Consider the following 7495-nt stretch of genomic DNA (forward strand, 5'->3'; position numbering starts at 1 on the left):
GTTAGCAAAATTATCAGAACGATTGTGGGTCTTACGAGGAAGAGAAGAAATCCGTAAAGCAGAATCACGAAGCAAAAATTTTAAAAAAAGAAAGTACAATCCTGCCCAGCAAGTAATGGCGCCTCTACCAGCTTTTCGTCTAAAAAAACTACTATGAGCTTTTGCAGGAGCTGGTATGGATTTTGCTGGAGCATTTCTTACTATTCAATGAAGAGGCAGAACGCTGATTTACCATTTGATTCCTTTAATGGCTGTTAAACTGTTAATTTTATTTTTATCTAAGTTATTAAGAAGTTCTTTTAATTCGCTCTTTCCGCCAACAAAACTTGTTCCTTTATCTGACTGTAATTCCATTGTTAATCCTCTTCTATTTATCATCCGAGAAAACGCATTTAGAAACGAATGTTAAGTGCGTAATCAAGGAAGATAATTATGCTTGATTACGTGCTTAACATCGAAAGCATTACATCTCGAGGTTACATATAACATGGATATAAATTCGTTTCTAAATGCGTTTTCTCGGATGATAAATAGAAGAGGATTAACAGTGGAAGTACTGTCAGATAAAGGAACAAGTTTAGTTTTCAGAAAATTGCGAATTAAAAGAACTTCTTAATAACTTAGATAAAAATAAAAATAACAGTTCAACAGCCATTAAAGGAATCAAATGGTAATTCACCGTTCCCTTAGGACCACACCTCGATGGTGCATATGAAATAATCATAAGAGCTGCAAAACGAGCAATTACTGCAGTGCTCGGAAAAGCTGATTTAACAGACGAAGAACTTCATACAGCTTTACAGTTGCCGAACGTTTTTTAAACTATAGACCACTAACATATCAAAGTGCTTGTATTAGAGATAATATACCACTAGGTAATCATTTTTTAATAAAACAAAATGAAGGCCAATTCGTTCCTAATTTAGTTGATACTGAAGGTTTCCATCCCAAGAAACGTTGGCGTCGAGCACAAGTTGGTTGATCCTTTTTTGAAACGGTGGATGCAAGAGTGGCTTCCCTCGCTTTCAAGATGGTATAAATGGAATCGTGAACAGTCTTAGAATAAAAAAGGTGACATCGTATTTGCCATCTCTCCAGATACGCAAAGAGGAAATTGGTTATAGGAAGTGTTAAAAGTGACAGTAATAATTTAATAATTGTAAAGGAGCATGTTGAAAGTGATATTTATTATTTAATTATTCTAAGTGGGTGTTGTTAAATGTTGGATTTGTAACCTAATTATTGTTGTTATTGCTAATGGTTAATTTTTTGGTGTTTGTCTCTCCACAGACCTCTTTTTTATTATATATTCTGTTGGTGGAGCAGCTTAGACACACTTGTATTTTGTACTAGTTTAAATACAATCTCTTCAAAGGATCAGTTTTCAATACTCGAGATTTTACTGGAAGAATAACAGAAGTGCATGAGGGTAAAGATGGACATGTTAGAATCGTAAAAGTTAAAATTGGATCTAGACTACGTCATCTTGAACTTGGAAGCTAAATATTAAATAGATTAGAATCCATCAAAGAGGGGGAAACGTTCAGAAGAAATTTCAATGAAAACTTGAGACTTCCTTGTGGTGAGTGCTTGTCATTATAAAAACATCAACGTCCCAAATTTACAAACGTCTCACCAATAATAGCCACTTAATGATGCACACCACCATAAATAATCTAAATTTACATTTAATACTTTACTTTTCTTATATATAAATAAAATTTTACTTGTAAATACAAGTAAAAATACATTTCTTCGATTGCATGAAGTGTAAATGAAAAATTAGTAAAAATCTTAGAAATGTTAAATAATACCTAGTCGGTATTATTCTGTGATCATCATCGGATTACTCCCTATCCCATGTGTTAAGCACTTTCTATTGTGCTGGGAGTTCGGAAATAGGGTTTAGCTAACTTTTACTATGACGACACTTAATTTCCAAAAGAAAAATAAATAATTCCTGCATCCTTATGTAAATTTAATGACTAAAACCCGCGATTGTTTTATCGTTGGAGGCTTTCCATATCAAAACATTCGTTTTTTTAAGCCATAGGAAAAGATTTGGGTGATTTTTTTATTCTTTTTCAGTTGAGATCTTTTTGGTGACAAGAAGTTTTGACCAAACCGTTTCGATGGCGAGAAGTTAAAAATCTGTCTTTAAAAATCAACATATCCAACACTGGTTGAAAAAATTGCTTATTAACAAAAAATGATGAGAATTTAAAAATTAAAGAATTAGTCCGAATAATATTTCGGCCCATAAAAAAGAAATGTTTTGAACTAGCTTTCAGGAACTTCCGGAAACATAGAAAAACGTTTTTTGTTTAAAAAAAAATGTCTTTTGAGTTCCGGATATTTTTACAGTTTAACTAAATTTAAAACCACCTTACATGGGTGTGACAATATTTTTTTAAACCAAATTTTTAAATAGAAATTTGAACAACTTTTAATTGAAATAAACCTTATAGAACGTTAGAAGGGAGAGAGATTGTACTAAATGTTTGAATACAACTAAATAATATACTAAACAGAATGCTCAAAAATAAACGTTTTCCGAAAAACGAAGAACCTTACCCTCTAACTACGCAAAAAAAAAATAAAAATAAGGTGTTAACTTAGAAAAGAAGCTGAGCAATTACTTTAAAAGTATGCGGGAAAGACGGAGTTAAGTTTATCTTTAAATTTTGTTTTAACAATGACAAAACCACTTGCAACAACAGAAATCGTTGCCGATCGTATAAGATTCCATATTGGTATCAGCTACTAATACTTCTAAAGATTAGTTTTAAGTTACTAACTCTAGAGGATTTTTCCAAATACTGCACGCTAATTTGCACACAGCTGTGTAGAAGACGTCATTGATAGCAACTAGAAATTTGCTTTTGGGATTTCATTTAACGTTGCCATCGCAACCAGCAGACATTTTTTGATGTTCTGAACTGTCGTTCTGGTTACAATAAGTCTTCATTTTATTACCGGAAGATCATGCTCACAAATCGAAGAAAAACCAGACATGTTAGAAAAATAAGACACTTTCAAACTTTAAAATCAACATTTGTCAAAAGTTGCAAAATGTAATATGTCCATTTTTTCCCTTGTGGTCTTCAATTTTCCTATAGTATTTTTAAAAAGTAATTTTCAAGCAAAAAATTTATTCGTATGTACCACAAATAAAAAATTAATTTCCGCAATTATTACATAGCTAAATGGTACTAAGAAGTAAATAAATTTTGTAATAATTACTTTATCCAACATTGCAATTGTAGATTTGGGTTGTTTGTAGGAAGTCACGCAGGTGATAGGTTTAAGATTGTAAATAGTTCAATCGTAGTTAGATGGTAATACAGTAACAGCATTTATTAAGAAAGTGAGTTCATCAGTGTCTCTGGGAAACATAACAACTCCTCACACTTATTCATCTTCTCAAATAGAAATACAATAACAGATCAAACAGCGATATTTCTACCTTTGTCTTAAGTTCATGCAAGGGTTTGTATTAAACAACACCAAAACTTGAATGAAATCTCAGCTGACCACTTCCTGGACACCTGCAAGAAGTTTAGCCTTCGTCTAGCAGCTGTAATTGACGATAAAGCAGAAACAATTTCTAAATCTTGACATTAACCCAGGTGTTACGCACCTGTCCAATAATCACTCCGCAGCTTCCCGAAATAACCCTCTGGAGGGATTAACTTTGATATATTCCTGATAAGAAAAATCAAAAAATTGAAATCCTTCACTACCGTCTGAGCAAGAGATCTCAATTTTAAAAACCTGCTTTTGTTAAAAAATGAGAAAATCTTTTTTAAAATATTTTGTAAAATAAAGTATTTCTTACACGTCCCTAATAAAATATTGAAATCTTTATACACATTGCTTTTAGGTGCTTTGCAATTAGTGTTGTTTTGATTCTCTAGATGCACAGCGCGAAAATGCCAAACTCAGAAAAAAATCATGAAGACTGTCGAAAGTCAGTTTGTTTCCTCTGTATGAGGAAATGTTCTAGAGAGCTAACAAATTTCTAATAAACCAAGTAAACAGTCTGATTCCTTATGATATTGACTTTTCTGATACACAGGTCCCACTTGGAATGTGTGATTCTTGCAGACTGCTTCTGAAAAAAAAGAAAAATGGCGAGAAAGTCTTTGTCCCCTCACTTTTTGATTTCTTAACTGTAATTCCTAGGCCAGAGACAGGAGGGCAGCTTTGGAAGGGGGTATCTCATCAATGCAATCAGTTTACATTCAGACAAAATATTAAGAAATTACCTTCAAAAGACTCCAAAGTCAGTGAAGAGATTGCTTTAGCAGTCATTTCTTCAAAAGAAGCCTCACCTCATAGAACAATAAGAATCGCACAAAGTGGTTGTAGGTGACCTTTTCCAATCACTCCAAGTAACTAGGACTTGCAAACTTTTTATCAGAAAGGAATCTAAATCTACATTTTAGACAATAAAACTAACCCTTAGCAAATATTACCCTTTTAAACCCTGAACTTCTGCATATTATATAAACCTAAAGATAATTTATTTATAGCATTTATTTAATTCAATTCATACAGGTGCTGCCAGTGCAAAAAGACTGTTTGGCGATGAAGTGGTTCTAAAATCCCAAGACCTTGCAAACATTCAGATCAACACTGGCTTATTTAATTCTAACATCAAAAAGCTGGCCTCAACTTTAAATCATGTCACAAAAACGAGAGTTATTGAACCTCAATTTCGAGCCAAGCTTCACAAAAATTGGAACAAAACTATCTAAACATTTCACTCACACAGACATCATTGTGGCTCATAATAAGTCTCAATCAAAGAAGGAAATTGTGGTAACTGCAAAAATCTTGCAACTCTTCTCAACGACGTTTTGCTAAAAAGACAGGTGTACAAAGAACACATTTTGAAGCTTGAAATTGATGGTGGTGGTGGTTTCCTCAAAGTTAGCTTTGGAATTCAAGAAGATGAAATGTTAACTCAAGCTCAAGCTCTACCAGAAAAGAAGACATTAACATCCTGGACAGCCAAAGATAGTGCAGTGAGATCTCAACTTCTTATTGCCGCCGCAGAGGACGTATCAGAAAACTATGAAAGTACCAGAGTACACAGTACAAATAGTAACCAGAAAGTACAAAGAGTAGCAGAAAACTATGAAAATTTGAAAACAATGTTCTCTCTTACACTCTCTCAACCTTTTGACTTTCTTCTTTTAAGTGACATTAAGGTGGCAAACTTGATTAGTGGGCTTGTTTGCAACTTGTTTGTAGGCTTCAGTCACATGCCAGCTCACATTTTTGCACATGGTGTGACATTGACCGGACTAGGTTATCGCAAAGTGGATCCCTTCGCACTTTGGATCCATCAGAACATTTTATGCCTCTTTTCATGTCATTCAATTCATTGACACACTGAGAAAATTTGATGCAGTTGTTTGAGCATGCTTTGGAAATCATCTGGATTCAAACTACTCCAACAAAGTTGAGCAATTTCAACTGGCTTACCTCTCACTTTCAAAAAGAAGTGCCACACCAAAAGTACATGCTATTTTCTTTCATGTCAAAGATTTCATTGATTGTCACAAAAAGTCTCTTGGACCATTCAGTGAACAGGCAAAAGAGGCCCTTCAACACAGCTTTAGAACTGATAGAACTTAGCACTGGGAGAGATACAAAAGGCCTATGTGTTATCCAGACTATTCATAACAGCTACTTAGTTGCATGGTAGATTTTAACAACAAGTGTATGTAATACAAGCCAAGTAAAGAAATCTTTCATTTTTAGATTTTTGTGTACTTTTGTTTTTCTCTTTCATTAATAATGAAAATTTAAAGAAGTTGTTTTTGTTTTGTAACATTATATTTGTTATGTGTTCAAAGAACAAATAGAAACCAATCCGCAGAAGAGTGTGGACATTTTTTGATTAAGAAAATTTCTTGCTTTATCTTATCAAATCATATTAATTTTTCCCTTTAATTTGATGCTTTTAAAATATTTTACTTGGTTTATCATTCATTGTTGATCATTTCTAAAGATAAAATTCATAGTTTAATACATCCAACAACAGTTTTATTAAATTAGAGAAAGGATTTTTTGTGGCCTTAGCTTATTTTTTCAAATTGAAATTTCTTGCTTGGACGGTCATAAAGGATTTCAATTTTTTGAGTTTTCTTATCAGGAATATATGTAGATTAATCCCCGCAAAGGGGTTTTTCGGGAAGCTTTGGAATACTATTTCTAATTTTAGACAGGTGTGGTTATAATTATTATTAAACATTTTTGTCCATATTTCTTTTGTTATTAACTTTGAAAGAATAGATTTGATGGATCATGTAGAGTGGACTCTCTTACCTTAGTCAAAAGCTTAAATATTTCTAAATGCACATTTTTCAATGTGGATTCTTTTATTTCATTCAAATTTCGATAGTTTATCAATAGGTAAATCAGCGCTTCGCATGAGGTACTTTCTCCAATCGATATTTATTCTTAGCTGTCTATTGATCGAAAGAAAGCCTTCTTAATAGTACTGGAAAATTATAAAATTGCAACAAAATTATTATAATTTTATGCAATAAGTTTGAACATTTAAATTATTGAGGAAAGGTTATTCTATAAAATGAAAAGATAACTCGATTTCGCAAAAGTCATGAAAGAGCTTTTAGCTAAACTTTGGTTTTATAAAAACAAAAATATTTTCCTTGATTACGCGAATAGCGAATGACGTTTAAATTCATCAAAAATAAGTTTTCACAAGAAAATATTTCAAATTACTTAGCTTTAAAAACGATTATTACCCAGGGACGTTGAAAATGTTTTATCTTTTAGATGACGACGACGGTCATGGTAAAGCTGGAGCTCAACTTAGCTCAAAATAATTTATAAGAGTCAGCTTTTGCACGAAAATACATGAGCTTAAAAAATTCAGCGTAAACTTTCATCATTTTTTTTTCATCTCCGGGTAACGCAAGTTTAAGTGCGACCCAGTTCAAAGTTTTTCTTTCAGAAAATATCTTAAAATTACCCACTTCTTCTTCACTAATAAATTTCTTTGTCATCATTTGATCTGCACCACAAATTAAGAAATGAGAACCTACGTCTTTATTCACTTTTTCTACCGCCATTTTCAGTAGCTTTTGTAACTCTGTGTCATTCGGTAATAAACCATCACTCGGTAATCCGCAAATTTCTTTTTCCATTTTTTGGTAGATGATCACAAGATTAATGCAACTCATGATAACTTATTACTCTCTCGTTAAGATCCAATTTCTTAACTAAATTCAAGCTTATATATATCTATCAAACCGGCTATGCCCATCAAACCAGACTATATATAGTGCGTCAGATATTAAAGTTTAATCGCTAATTAGATTAATAAAATTAATTCAAAGATTGTTTTAAAACATTAAAAAAATTTTTTTTATTTTGTCCTTCCTAAGTCTTCAAGTATCAATAGCGTTTGAAAAGACAATGAAAAAATTTACATCCTTGTTAAAAGCCGATAAATGAA

At 32.4% G+C, this 7495-nt stretch overlaps 1 long non-coding RNA gene across 3 annotated transcripts; it reads right to left on the reverse strand.

Moving 5' to 3' along the window:
• Nucleotides 1–2391: 2391 nt before the first annotated feature.
• LOC149881336 (uncharacterized) lies at nt 2392–7495 on the reverse strand. Of its 3 annotated transcripts, none has more exons than XR_016445851.1 (4): nt 4269–7495; nt 3839–4111; nt 3244–3705; nt 2392–3113 (listed from the first exon to the last, which is right to left on the reverse strand). It is a non-coding gene; the product is annotated as an uncharacterized LOC149881336 (long non-coding RNA). The 3 variants fall into 3 exon arrangements; XR_016445850.1 differs by having other exon boundaries at nt 3839–4114; XR_016445849.1 differs by having other exon boundaries at nt 3839–7495.

This window comes from Hydra viridissima, unplaced genomic scaffold, assembly GCF_058129835.1.
Source record: "Hydra viridissima isolate aposymbiotic clone 2 unplaced genomic scaffold, HvirCarnegie_v1 scaffold_12, whole genome shotgun sequence".
NCBI lineage: Eukaryota > Metazoa > Cnidaria > Hydrozoa > Anthoathecata > Hydridae > Hydra > Hydra viridissima.